Source organism: Coregonus lavaretus (genome assembly GCF_964263955.1).
Source record: "Coregonus lavaretus genome assembly, chromosome: 27".
In the NCBI taxonomy this organism is placed as follows: domain Eukaryota; kingdom Metazoa; phylum Chordata; class Actinopteri; order Salmoniformes; family Salmonidae; genus Coregonus; species Coregonus lavaretus.
In genome coordinates, this window is record NC_140014.1 from 26,966,992 (window position 1) to 26,981,584 (window position 14,593).

A 14,593-nucleotide genomic window follows, 5' to 3' on the forward strand; every position below is an offset into this window, starting at 1 on the left:
AAAGTGACACAGGATGGTCATAATGCTTCATGACAGTGTCATAAAGTGTATTTTCTACAAGCTACTTAAAATATGATGAAAAAAACGACTGTAAAGAATTCATTACTGCAACAACAAAGGATTTAAGAAACAAACCTTCAAACGAAAGGAAACTTCTTGGCAGGGAAAATAATAATTTGAATTAATTTGGGTTTTGACGCTCTTATGTAGGTGTCATAACCAGACATAAAAGAACGCAATATATGTCACAACAGGTGTAAATAAATGGGTCATGACAGTGTTATGACCATATTATGACAGGTTATGACCATGTCATAACATGTTATGACACTGGATGTCAAGTAAAGTGTTACTATTGGTTCTTTAAAACCCTCAAGATGGATATATGTTTATTTTGTCCTTCTCAAGATGGACAGATCCAAACTGGATCTCATGAGCCCTCAGAAAAGCTGTTCCTTCCATCTGGTTGGGATTGAATTTATTACAGGTGAGGGCTTGGTAATGTCTTTCCCACGTATCAGGCATAATAAAAACGTCCTCACTACTTTATGAATGAATGTTACAGGGCTCATATGCTGGTGCGGGCTGGAGAGGGAGAGGCCTCTTGGTTCAGGCTAACTCAGCTAACATTCCTCTTCTCCTGCGCCATCCTTAGCATTGTCTTTAGTATTGGAGAGTGAGCTAACAAGGAGGTACCCATTTCAAAGCTAGCTAATCAGTCATCAGTGGTCAGGAGATCTGCTGTTGATGTGGAATAAGGCCTCATAGAATGTCCTGCTGCACAAAGCACTTTCAATAAGAGATATGAATTAGTTATGTACCGTCAATCATGTCCATAGTATCAGGAGGCACACAGTGTCCAGCATGGCTCACTGCCCACACAGGGTAGCGACGGCCCAACGTCTGGTGAAGCGTCTGCATGAAGGTCTTGTAAAAGCCAACCACACCTGGGCTACCTATTTTCACAGTCAACTGTACCAATTTCTTAGTATGTCAATCATTTTCCACTGTACTCTTGAAGATGTCGCGCATGACGACAAAGTGGTGGCCACGTAATGGTTGTCCTGTCATTCCCTGACCTTTGCCATGAATCTCATCCGCCCCCATACAGCAGCATGTCATAGGTAGTACTGTCAACTCGGCTGCCAGCTAGGAACTTTATTTAGCTTATAGTACGGTTGAGTAATATCTTCCCACAGAACAAAGGGGGACTTTTATTCCACAGGTAAAAAAGGACAGTTTATCCTGGGTGGGGGTTTATTTCGGGCTAGCAGGGTGAGATAAAAGTGCAAAAAGCTGTATAGCAGTGGCTAAAGAACAAAGGCTACTCTGTGTGGTCTGTCAGTTCCGTCCAATAGGAGAGAAGCTGAAGTGTGGCATCCTGAGTGTGTATCAGTAGTGTGTGACGAGTGACATTATTTGAGAGTATCTGTATATGTTCATACAGTAGGTGCTTTGTATCGTGCTTGTGTAAGTCACGTGTATACAGTGGGGAAAAAATGTATTTAGTCAGCCACCAATTGTGCAAGTTCTCCCACTTAAAAAGATGAGAGAGGCCTGTAATTTTCATCATAGGTACACGTCAACTATGACAGACAAATTGAGAGTTCTTTTTCCAGAAAATCACATTGTAGGATTTCTTATGAATTTATTTGCAAATTATGGTGGAAAATAAGTATTTGGTCACCTACAAACAAGCAAGATTTCTGGCTCTCACAGACCTGTAACTTCTTCTTTAAGAGGCTCCTCTGTCCTCCACTCGTTACCTGTATTAATGGCACCTGTTTGAACTTGTTATCAGTATAAAAGACACCTGTCCACAACCTCAAACAGTCACACTCCAAACTCCACTATGGCCAAGACCAAAGAGGTGTCAAAGGACACCAGAAACAAAATTGTAGACCTGCACCAGGCTGGGAAGACTGAATCTGCAATAGGTAAGCAGCTTGGTTTGAAGAAATCAACTGTGGGAGCAATTATTAGGAAATGGAAGACATACAAGACCACTGATAATCTCCCTCGATCTGGGGCTCCACGCAAGATCTCAACCCGTGGGGTCAAAATGATCACAAGAACGGTGAGCAAAAATCCCAGAACCACACGGGGGGACCTAGTGAATGACCTGCAGAGAGCTGGGACCAAAGTAACAAAGCCTACCATCAGTAACACACTATGCCGCCAGGGACTCAAATCCTGCAGTGCCAGACGTGTCCCCCTGCTTAAGCCAGTACATGTCCAGGCCCGTCTGAAGTTTGCTAGAGTGCATTTGGATGATCCAGAAGAGGATTGGGAGAATGTCATATGGTCAGATGAAACCAAAATATAACTTTTTGGTAAAAACTCAACTTGTCGTGTTTGGAGGACAAAGAATGCTGAGTTGCATCCAAAGAACACCATACCTACTGTGAAGCATGGGGGTGGAAACATCATGCTTTGGGGCTGTTTTTCTGCAAAGGGACCAGGACGACTGATCCGTGTAAAGGAAAGAATGAATGGGGCCATGTATCGTGAGATTTTGAGTGAAAACCTCCTTCCATCAGCAAGGGCATTGAAGATGAAACGTGGCTGGGTCTTTCAGCATGACAATGATCCCAAACACACCGCCCGGGCAACGAAGGAGTGGCTTCGTAAGAAGCATTTCAAGGTCCTGGAGTGGCCTAGCCAGTCTCCAGATCTCAACCCCATAGAAAATCTTTGGAGGGAGTTGAAAGTCCGTGTTGCCCAGCGACAGCCCCAAAACATCACTGCTCTAGAGGAGATCTGCATGGAGGAATGGGCCAAAATACCAGCAACAGTGTGTGAAAACCTTGTGAAGACTTACAGAAAACGTTTGACCTGTGTCATTGCCAACAAAGGGTATATAATAAAGTATTGAGAAACTTTTGTTATTGACCAAATACTTATTTTCCACCATAATTTGCAAATAAATTCATAAAAAATCCTACAATGTGATTTTCTGGAGAAAAAAAATCTCATTTTGTCTGTCATAGTTGACGTGTACCTATGATGAAAATTACAGGCCTCTCTCATCTTTTTAAGTGGGAGAACTTGCACAATTGGTGGCTGACTAAATACTTTTTTCCCCCACTGTACATGTGGATGAATATCAGGGTGTACACTATGTTACTGTAAGTACATGACTGCATTACAGGGACACAAGGTTTTATTGACATGCTTGCAATGATGTAGCCATAGCCTGGCATCCAGGCCAGCTGGAAATGATGGATAACTTTTGCCTGCATGTGTAATTTCAGGCCATGGGGTTGGTAATTCTCTCTGTTTTGACATGAGCCGATGCCCTTTCCATGTATAACTGCCCCAGTGAGAGGGTGCTGAGAGAGAGAGCTGCAATCTGTGGAGGTACATATAGCTCCCTCTTTCCATTAGGCCGTGGAGTGTTACAACAACACATAGCCAATCATCGCCCAACAACATGCCACATTTAGGCTAAAGCACGTGGAACGATTAGCTAAAGCCATCTAACACTTTGGTTAATAGTGGACATTTTAAAGTTTATAAAATTCACCTGGGCGATTATACGTGACCACGTTGGTTAAAATGGCCTTGGTTTATTGGTTGGATAGTTCATATGCCACTGTTAAAAATAGAGTGTTGGAACATTTCTTGGTGCGAAAAATGCGGTAAAGGAGTGTACTCACTGCTTCTATTATTCATTTTAATCCATTATCCCAAAAATACATCCAATCGTTTTTTGCATATTGGGTACATACAGAGCATTCGGAAAGTATTCAGACCCCTTGACTTTTTCCACATTTTGTTATGTTACAGTCTTATTCTAAAATTGATTATTTCCCCTCATCAATCTACACACAATACCCCATAACAACAAAGCAAAAACTGTTTTTTATGATTTGTTGCAAAAAAAATATATAAACAACGGAAATATGATATTTACATACAAATTCAGACCCTTTACTTAGTACTTTGTTGAAGCACCTTTGGCAGCGATTACAGCCTCGAGTCTTCTTGGGTGTGATGCTACAAGCTTGGCACACCTGTATTTGGTGGAGTTTCTCCCATTCTTCTCTGCAGATCCTTTGTCAGGTTGGATGGGGAGCATCGCTGATCAGCTATTTTCAGGTCTCTCTAGAGATGTTCGATCGGGTTCAAGTCCGGGCTCTGGCTGGGCCACTCAAGGACATTCAGAGACTTGTCCCGAAGCCACTCCTGCGTAGTCTTGGCTGTGTGCTTAGGGTCGTTGTCCTGTTGGAAGGTGAACCTTCGCCCCAGTCTGAGGTCCTGAGCACTCTGGAGCAGGTTTTCATCAAGGATCACTCTGTACTTTGCTCCGTTCATCTTTCCCTCGATCCTGACTAGTCTCCCAGTCCCTGCCGCTGAAAAACATCTCCACAGCATGATGCTGCCACCACCATGCTTCATCATAGGGATGGTGAGGAGGAGTGGCTTCCATCTGGCCACTCTACCATAAAGGCCTGATTGGTGGAGTGCTGTAGAGATGGTTGTCCTTCTGGAAGGTTCTCCCATCTCCACAGAATAAATCTGGAGCTCTGTCAGAATGACCATCAGGTTCTTGGTCACCTCCCTGACCAAGGCCCTTCTCCCCCGATTGCTCAGTTTGGCCAGGCGGCCAGCTCTAGGAAGAGTCTTGGTGGTTCCAAACTTCTTCCATTTAAGAATGATGGAGGCCACTGTGTTCTTGGGGACCTTCAATGCTGCAGAATTGTTTTGGTACCATTCCCCAGATCTGTGCCTCGACACAATCCTGTCTCGGAGCTCTTCGGACAATTCCTTCGACCTCATGGCTTGGTTTTTGCTCTGACATGCACTGTCAACTGTGAGACTTTATATAGACAGGTGTGTGCCTTTCCAAATCATGTCCAATCAATTGAATTTACCACAGGTGGACTCCAATCAAGTTGTAGAAACATCTCAAGGATGATCAATGGAAACAGGATGCACCTGAGCTCAATTTCGAGTATCATAGCAAAGGGTCTGAATACTTATGTAAGTAAGGTATTTCTGTTTTTGCAAAAATGTATAAAAACCTGTTTTCACTTTATGGGGTATTGTGTGGAGATTGGTGAGGGGAAAAAATAATTTAAAGGCTGTAACGTAACAAAATTTGGAAAAAGTCAAGGGGTCTTAAGACTTTTCCGAATGCACTGTATAAAACACATAATAAATATCTGGCAAATCGCAGACAGCATACTATAAATGGATCGCTTAGTACAGATGTAGGATCTTAATTTGATCACTCTTTTGTTGCTGAGAATTTTGCTGTGCCGCAGGAAATGCAGATGAGCTTTGGGATTTACATAAATTCACAGAAAACCCGCACTAACACACGGTTATATTAACACTATTCCACTTTCATGCAGCCTAATTTTGACCAGCTAATTGCCTAACCACCGATCAAGCAACATTATGGACTAAACATTCAAATCCTGTTTCTGCAGGATTCTTTTGCTGCCACAATACAGGCCAAATTAAGATCCTACATCTGTATGTCCTCAGGATGAAGTAAACCCATTGCAAGACATGGAATCTAGATGTTTTGTATTTAGGAACTCTACAGTCTTGGAGTTGAACCCACAGTTCTTGAATTGTGAAAGCAACTAACCACATGCCCCATCAAGCTAACAAGCTAATAAGTAACAATCACACATAGTTAATATCCGAAAAATAATTAACTTGTCTTATTTTGCCTGGCAGAAGGGCTTGGACTCCTTGTGAAAGTTGATGTGATCTTGAAACAATCAAGAACATTTACTATGAGTTCAACTCTATTTTTCTAGGGTGGGTGACGGCAACCATAAAGTATATGGAACTAGATGAGGCTTTTGTGGGAAATAAGGATAAACAGTTGTTTGAGGGGGAGGGATATGGCATGAAACCTGCAGTCTGAGATTGAACTCTCACTACTGTGTGCCCGAGTCCAGAACACTTGCTGCAGTTCTCGCTAGTGTTTTCATATTTTCATTCACATATCCTGAGTCATTAATTAAGAACTGAGCGCAGCTGAAGAGGTTGCACAACTCTTTATGTGAGAGCAAGCAAGCTTCTCTGCTGAGCAGAGTGTGTATAAAATAAATATGGGAGACAAATAAAGAGTTAGAAGAGTACAGATATTTATTGAGGTACAAGTTATTATGAGGAAAATTCCCCCTAGTGATAGTTCAGTGAGGTGGAAACTTTCCAGTCTTTTTATTTAATTGACAGTAGTAGGCCGAGGTTGTGTAGATCAGTGAAAAAAAAACTATTTTGAATCTCATGAAGTGCATGCCTCCACTGCAGTAGATCCGTTAGAATGGACACCATGTCCATTTCACTATCTAGGAGAGCTTCCTGGTCACTTTGTTTTGACCTTTTTGTAACCAACCATGACAGATAAGGCCTCCTCTTTTCTCTCATCGAATGGCAACCGCTGCCTTTCTCAATATCTGCTAGACTCCCGCAAGTGCCGCAACTGAACATTGTGTCGACTCTCTCCTGCTCTCCACAAGCTGAGTAAACAGTAAACTCCCTCTTTCTCCCAGACAGTGGGGAGTGTGCAGGGGATGGGCTGTCCTTAAGTGAAGCACCCTTTTCTAGACTCTGTCCACATCCCCTCCTAGCCTACTGATTAAATACATTTGTATGTTTTTATTCACGCCAGGTTTTCAAATCTCTCCCAGATGGCCCCAGACATGCTCAAGAAGCGGGCTTTCAGAAACCCGGCTCATACCAGAGACGTGCCATTGGAAATGACAGGCACAACAATAAAGACGCCCCCACTCTCTCACTTGTGGCTTGCACTCCCAGGAGAAGATGTAATAAAGCCCCCACCCCAATCCCACTGTCACACAGCTTGATTCGGTTTGAACTCGAGGCAAGTGTAGAAAAGAAAACCGCTTGATACTATAGCAGTCTGGGATCACTCCTCAGACCACCCTTTTGTAAGGAGTAGACCGGTACCCAAAACTGAACACATTATTAGGATGTGAACAGATTAACTTTCACCGGATACTTGGCCTTCATGAACATAAGCTTTAGTATTTCTATGAGTTTTGTCCCCAACATATGTCTCTATCAGCAAAGAGGAGTTTGGAATGTGATTCGCTGGAGGATACATCTACTGAATCTGGTGTTCACGGCCAATTGAGGGGCGGGTTACGTGGGTACTATTTTGCGAGGAGTGTACTGCTCACTCAAGCGAGGTCATGAAGGTGATTGCACAGGTCCCCTTTTATCCGGTAAATAAAGTGGACAAAAACCGAAATGAAGAGAAAAAAAGATAAATCAAAAAACAAATGACATTAGGACATGCAAAAAAGCCTAAATGTTAGTTATGTGGGCTGAAAGAGAGTGAGAGCACATACTGTAGGAAGAAACCTGAATTAACAATGGGTTAGGATTGAGCTGATAGAGAGAGATGACTGCTGATGGAAAGAGATGACTATGATAATGGAGAGAGATGACATTGTTTTCAATGAGACAGCGACTGGAAGTTACACTGTCTACGGCAACAGCAAAGGCCACACCAGATGTAGGCTAGCCCTCAAACAAGTCACAACTAATCTTAACTAGAATGACAACTTCATAAAGACACTGAATCCATGTGCACCTCAAGAAATAGGGAAATGTAAAACCATTTTTGATTTCAGTAACTTGTGCCAAAAATGTTACTGATGTAATAAATATTACAGACTACAGTCTGTGAGGACACTGCACATTGCTGGCAAGAAGTCTGGACTTGGTCTTCATCACTCACTATCTCTTCATCACTCAATCTCCTCTCACACCCTGCTCTCTTGGGGTTCTCACAAGGCTGGGTGGCTGGATTTGAGCTTATTTACTGACGTTAACCTATCCATTTATTTTGTTAAAGCTAGTGTTAAAAACACTCTTAAATCAGATACTTAAAAAGTATTGAGTTTAAATACATCATTCTAACTCTTGATAAAATAAGTGGGAGAGAAAAACTTGAAAGGGTGAGCAGTTACTGTAGTAATGTAATGTCTTACTATATATTAATAATATTTGTTTATTTAACAAGTCAGAGTGAACTACATGCTACTTAAGTCTACAGGTTTGATCCAGACAACGTATGAGGCTATAATGGTATTTCATTCAGCCTAAGGAAGAAGGTGTTTACATTATAAGTCTTTAAAGAGATCTGTGGGTCAAAGTATCAAATCAAATCAAATTTTATTGGTCACATGCGCCGAATACAACAGGTGCAGACATTACAGTGAAATGCTTACTTACAGCCCTTAACCAACAGTGCATTTATTTTTAACAAAAAAAGTAAAAATAAAACAACAACAAAAAAAGTGTTGGGAAAAAAAAGAGCAGAAGTAAAATAAAATAACAGTAGGTATATATACAGGGGGGTACCGGTGCAGAGTCAATGTGCGGGGGCACCGGCTAGTTGAGGTAGTTGAGGTAATATGTGCATGTGGGTAGAGTTAAAGTGACTATGCATAAATAATTAACAGAGTAGCAGCAGCGTAAATAGGATGGGGTGGGGGGGCAGTGCAAATAGTCCGGGTAGCCATGATTAGCTGTTCAGGAGTCTTATGGCTTGGGGGTAGAAGCTGTTGAGAAGTATTTTGGACCTAGACTTGGCACTCCGGTACCGCTTGCCGTGCGGTAGCAGGGAGAACAGTCTATGACTAGGGTGGCTGGAGTCTTTGACAATTTTGAGGGCCTTCCTCTGACACCGCCTGGTATAGAGGTCCTGGATGGCAGGAAGCTTGGCCCCAGTGATGTACTGGGCCGTATGCACTACCCTCTGTAGTGCCTTGCGGTCGGAGGCCAAGCAGTTGCCATACCAGGCGGTGATGCAACCAGTCAGGATGCTCTCGATGGTGCAGCTGTAGAATTTTTTGAGGATCTGAGGACCCATGCCAAATCTTTTCAGTCTCCTGAGGGGGAATAGGCTTTGTTGTGCCCTCTTCACGACTATCTTGGTGTGTTTGGACCATGATAGTTCGTTGGTGATGTGGACACCAAGGAACTTGAAGCTCTCAACCTGTTCCACTACAGCCCCGTCGATGAGAATGGGGGCGTGCTCAGTCCTCTTTTTTTTCCTGTAGTCCACAAACATCTCCTTTGTCTTGGTCACGTTGAGGGAGAGGTTGTTGTCCTGGCACCACACGGCCAGGTCTCTGACCTCCTCCCTATAGGCTGTCTCATCGTTGTCGGTGATCAGGCCTACCACTGTTGTGTCGTCGGCAAACTTAATGATGGTGTTGGAGTCGTGCCTGGCCATGCAGTCATGGGTGAACAGAGAGTACAGGAGGGGACTGAGCACGCACCCCTGAGGGGCCCCCGTGTTGAGGATCAGTGTGGCAGATGTGTTGTTACCTACCCTTACCACCTGGGGGCGGCTCGTCAGGAAGTCCAGGATCCAGTTGCAGAGGGAGGTGTTTAGTCCCAGGATCCTTAGCTTAGTGATGAGCTTAGAGGGCACTATGGTGTTGAATGCTGAGCTGTAGTCAATGAATAGCATTCTCACATAGGTGTTCCTCTTGTCTAGGTGGGAAAGGGCAGTGTGGAGTGCAATAGAGATTGCATCATCTGTGGATCTGTTGGGGCGGTATGCAAATTGGAGTGGGTCTAGGGTTTCTGGGATAATGCTGTTGATGTGAGCCATGACCAGCCTTTCAAAGCACTTCATGGCTACAGACGTCAGTGCTACGGGTCGGTAGTTATTTAGGCAGGTTATCTTAGAGTCCTTGGGCACGGGGACTATGGTGGTCTGCTTGAAACATGTTGGTATTACAGACTCAGTCAGGGACATGTTGAAAATGTCAGTGAAGACACTTGCCAGTTGGTCAGCACATGCTCGGAGTACACGTCCTGGTAATCCGTCTGGCCCTGCGGCCTTTTGAATGTTGACCTGCTTAAAAGTCTTACTCACATCGGCTACGGAGAGCGTGATCACATAGTCATCCGGAACAGCTGGTGCTCTCATGCATGCTTCAGTGTTGCTTGCCTCGAAGCGAGCATAGAAGTGGTTTAGCTCATCTGGTAGGCTTGTGTCACTGGGCAGCTCGCGGCTGTGCTTCCCTTTGTAGTCTGTAATAGTTTTCAAGCCCTGCCACATCCGACGAGCGTCAGAGCCAGTGTAGTACGATTCAATCTTAGTCCTGTATTGACTCTTTGCCTGTTTGATGGTTCGTCGGAGGGCATAGCGGGATTTCTTATAAGCGTCCGGGTTAGAGTCCCGTTCCTTGAAAGCGGCAGCTCTACCCTTTAGCTCAGTGCGGATGTTTCCTGTAATCCATGGCTTCTGGTTGGGGTATGTACGTACGGTCACTGTGGGGACGACATCATCGATGCACTTATTGATGAAGCCAGTGACTGATGTGGTGTACTGCTCAATGCTGTCTGAAGAATCCCGGAACATGTTCCAGTCTGTGCTAGCAAAACAGTCCTGTAGCTTAGCATCTGCGTCATCTGACCACTTTTTTATTAACCGAGTCACTGGTATCAAGTATCAAATAGCAAGGGAGGTCCTACATCAGTTCAAACTGCAGACAATGGGTAGAGAGCTGTCAGGTTTGAATCCACACTTTCATTTGTTTCCCTTCCCCAACTAGAACTGTGTGACAGTAACACCACTCCCTCTATAGGAGGAATGGAGCAGACAGCCTATAGAATGAAAGAAAAACCAGAAGGCTTCTTGATTATGGAATATGTTTGTAAGAGATTAAAGTTAGTAAGACATCAATGAGAAGATATTCATTATACACTGAGTATATAAAACATTAAGAACACCTGCTCTTTCCATGACATTGACTGACCAGATGAATCCAAGTGAAAGCCACGATCCCTTATTGATGTCACTTGTTAAATCCACTTCAATCAGTGTAGATGAAGGGGAGGAGACAGGTTAACCTCTTAAGGATCGGACCCTTTTTTTTCAATTTTCGCCTAAAATGACATACCCAAATCTAACTGCCTGTAGCTCAGGACCTGAAGCAAGGATATACATATTCTTGATATCATTTGAAAGGAAACACTTAGGAGTTTGTGGAAATGTGAAATTAATGTAGGAGAATATAACACATTAGATCTGGTAAAAGATAATACAAACAAAAAAACATGCGTTTTCTATGTTTTTTTGTTGCATCATCTTTGAAATGCAAGAGAAAGGCCAGACAGTGATGTAGGATTATGTATGTAATTTAGATTTTGTCCACTAGATGGAGCCAGTGTGTTTGCAAAGTTTCAGACTGATCCAGTGAAGAATTACATCACTACACAATATTTTGTATCAAGTCTGCCATGAGTTTTCCCAAATGTGCCGAATTGGTTTTCAAGTACATACAGTGAGGGAAAAAAGTATTTGATCCCCTGCTGATTTTGTACGTTTGCCCACTGACAAAAAAATTATCAGTCTATAATTTTAATGGTAGGTTTATTTGAACAGTGAGAGACAGAATAACAAAACAAAAAATGTCAAAAATGTTATAAATTGATATACATTTTAATGAGGGAAATAAGTATTTGACCCCCGCTCAATCAGAGAGATTTCTGGCTCCCAGGTGTCTTTTATACCAGTAACGAGCTGAGATTAGAAGCACACTCTTAAAGGGAGTGCACCTAATCTCAGTTTGTTACCTGTATAAAAGACACCTGTCCACAGAAGCAATCAATCAATCAGATTCCAAACTCTCCACCATGGCCAAGACCAAAGAGCTCTCCAAGGATGTCAGGGACAAGATTGTAGACCTACACAAGGCTGGAATGGGCTACAAGACCATCGCCAAGCAGCTTGGTGAGAAGGTGACAACAATTGGTGCGATTATTCACAAATGGAAGAAACAAAATAACTGTCAATCTCACTAGGCCTGGGGCTCCATGCAAGATCTCACCTCGTGGAGTTGCAATGATCATGAGAACGATGAGGAATCAGCCGAGAACTACACGGGAGGATCTTGTCAATGATCTCAAGGCAGCTGGGACCATAGTCACCAAGAAAACAATTGGTAACACACTACGCCGTGAAGGACTGAAAACCTGCAGCGCCCGCAAGGTCCCCCTGCTCAAGAAAGCACATATACAGGGCCATCTGAAGTTTGCAAATGAACATCTGAATGATTCAGAGGAGAACTGGGTGAAAGTGTTGTGGTCAGATGAGACCAAAATCGAGCTCTTTGGCATCAACTCAACTCGCCATGTTTGGAGGAGGAGGAATGCTGCCTATGACCCCAAGAACACCATCCCCACCGTCAAACATGGAGGTGGAAACATTATGCTTTGGGGGTGTTTTTCTGCTAAGGGGACAGGACAACTTCACAGCATCAAAGGGACGATGGACGGGGCCATGTACCGTCAAAACTTGGGTGAGAACCTCCTTCCCTCAGCCAGGGCATTGAAATTGGGTCGTGGATGGGTATTCCAGCATGACAATGACCCAAAACACACGGCCAAGGCAACAAAGGAGTGGCTCAAGAAGAAGCACATTAAGGTCCTGGAGTGGCCTAGCCAGTCTCCAGACCTTAATCCCATAGAAAATCTGTGGAGGGAGCTGAAGGTTCGAGTTGCCAAACGTTAGCCTCGAAACCTTAATGACTTGGAGAAGATCTGCAAAGAGGAGTGGGACAAAATCCCTCCTGAGATGTGTGCAAACCTGGTGGCCAACTACAAGAAACGTCTGACCTCTGTGATTGCCAACAAGGGTTTTGCCACCAAGTACTAAGTCATGTTTTGCAGAGGGGTCAAATACTTATTTCCCTCATTAAAATGCAAATCAATTTATAACATTTTTGACATGTGTTTTTCTGGATTTTTTTGTTGTTATTCTGTCTCTCACTGTTCAAATAAACCTACCATTAAAATTATAGACTGATCATGTCTTTGTCAGTGGGAAAACGTACAACATCAGCAGGGGATCAAATACTTTTTTCCCTCACTGTAACTATAGAGAACATACAAAAATGCTATAGTAATACACCATTTAAAGTTTGCACACTCCCAGGAATGTCATAAATGATGGATCATTAGCTTCCCTACAGAAAATACACTAACCTTCACACATCTAGATGACCGGGCAGGGTGGGTGTGGAGTCAAAACTTTAGCATGACTTTGATTCAATTCAGAAATCACTTACAGATCTTAAATTAGTGTTAAATACAAGTAAAACCAAGCTCATGCTGTTCTCTAGGTCAAGAAATGTTGACCCTGAGGACCTGCATATTTGCGCTACAAATGGAGCCCAAATTGAGCTTGTTTCTCAATATTAGTACCTGGGTGTCTGGATTGATGAGAAGTTGTCTTTCGTAACGCATATAGAAAATCTGACTAAGAAGATAAGATGCTTTTTTTATATCGAAATAAATCATGCCTCAGTATTGAAAATAGGAGAAAGATTGTCCAAACAACGCTTCTCTCTGTATTGGATTTTGGTGATATTTTTTACATGCATGCGGCAACCTCTGAAACCCTTGGACGCAGTCTACCACTACGCAATAATTTTATTACAGCTCTCTGTAAGAAGAGAGCTGCATTCTCTTTTATTTATTTACAAAACAATCTTACAGAAACTCCCTCCATATGTAACTTCATTAATTAAGTTAAGAATCATAAGTTACCAAAACCATTCTCAGGAATGGATAACACTCGAGATCCCTTCAGTCTCCACACATTTGGGAAAATCTGCGTTTAGTTTTTTTGCCCCTAATTTGTGGAACAATCTGCAGAGTTCACTGCAGTTAGATGTGCTGGTGCCACTCAGGCAGTTAAAATTATTGATTGAGGAGCTCTACGTAGTTGAATGTGATTTATTAAATATGTTTATTTTGGTTTATTGTATGCTGAATTATATTGTTTTATACATATATATGTGTATGTTGTTTTATTATTCTGTTTTTATTGTAATGTATACAGGGCTCTCTTGTAAAATAGATATTTTATCTCAATGTGACTCCCTGTTTAAATAAAGGTTAAATAAATAAAATAAATCACCTTAGTATTGGCAACAGCAGTTAACAAAAAGTGCTTCTGGAGGCACAGAGCAGACACTGGCAATAAGAGAGTGACACATGATGATGATGCACTATTAATGTAGTGACATAAGTGCCTTAATGAGAGACTGACTCATTTCTTAGCTAAAAGAAGCACAACAGCACATTGGATATCTGTTAATTATTTAAATACAGATGTCTCGTGACCAAATGTCTCATTTTTGGAAGAGGACAACTCCTGAATCCCTCCAGACTTGATTCATTCAAGAAAGTCAAACAACCCTCCCTGTTTTCCTCCACTAGAAAGGGTGCTTATCTAGTGTCTATAAATGTGGGTCTGCTGAGCTGAACACTGTGGAGACCTCCCTCCCTAGCATCTTTGACCTCTCAGCTGGGTGCCTGAAGTACCGCAGCACTGACGTAGTCCCGCACCTGCAGCCCACTTAGAGCTTCCACTGCACTTCCAAAGATTGAGTTAGACTTCCCAAAACACATTTGCCTTTTAGGCCTATTCTGCGAAAATCAAGTGGTTGAAATTATCAATGAGCAGTGGTACATTTTACGCACTGCAGTCACCACACCTTAAAATATGTATTTTAACTCACTTTAATCACAGAGGTATTATTGGGGCTCAATTCTGACATGTATCTAATGG

The 14,593-nt window shown here is 42.7% G+C and overlaps 1 pseudogene across 1 annotated transcript in view; it reads right to left on the reverse strand.

The window, feature by feature from the left end:
- Window positions 1–14,593, reverse strand: part of LOC311102652 (lipid droplet-associated hydrolase-like) — a 46,660-nt pseudogene that overhangs the window by 20,611 nt on the left and 11,456 nt on the right. Inside the window, exon 3 of the transcript XR_014615782.1 lies at window positions 822–956. The product of XR_014615782.1 is annotated as a lipid droplet-associated hydrolase-like (transcript). The remainder of the gene's footprint in view (window positions 1–821; window positions 957–14,593) is intronic.